Raw genomic sequence first — 440 nt, 5'->3', positions numbered from 1 at the left:
GGCGGGGGGTGGGGGGGGACCTGCTTCTGCCACGGCCACGCCGAGCTCTGCAGCCCTGCGGGGGAGCAGCAGGGCACGGTGAGCTGGCCATGGGCTGCCCGGGGGCTGGGGGCTGCGGGGATGGGACTGCCAGGGGCATGGGCACCATTGGGATGGCTCTGCCAGGGGCATGGACACCCTGGGATGGCTCTGCCAGGGGCATGGGCACCATTGGGATGGCTCTGCCATGGGTTGCCAGTGGTCTGGGCACCCTGGGATGGCTCTGCCATGGGTGCTCCTTGGGACACCTTGGCCACGGTGACCAGGAATGGGCTGTGGGAGGCTCTTTGCTGGGCATGAACGGGTGAGGCTCCGTGCTGAGCCGCTGCCCCAGGGTGTGTGACCCCTTGTGTGCACAGCAGGTGCCCGGGCACTGCGTGTGCCAGCACAACACGGCAGGG

General features: G+C 69.5%; 1 protein-coding gene across 1 annotated transcript in view; it reads left to right on the top strand.

Annotated features, from left to right (window-relative positions):
• Positions 1-440, top strand: part of LAMB3 (laminin subunit beta 3) — a 24252-nt gene that overhangs the window by 12523 nt on the left and 11289 nt on the right. The gene's annotated exons all lie outside the window — the stretch shown is intronic.

This window comes from Geospiza fortis, unplaced genomic scaffold, assembly GCF_000277835.1.
Source record: "Geospiza fortis unplaced genomic scaffold, GeoFor_1.0 scaffold422, whole genome shotgun sequence".
In the NCBI taxonomy this organism is placed as follows: domain Eukaryota; kingdom Metazoa; phylum Chordata; class Aves; order Passeriformes; family Thraupidae; genus Geospiza; species Geospiza fortis.
Note: the sequence above shows the minus strand (reverse complement) of the source record. Positions and strands in the feature narration are given on the sequence as shown.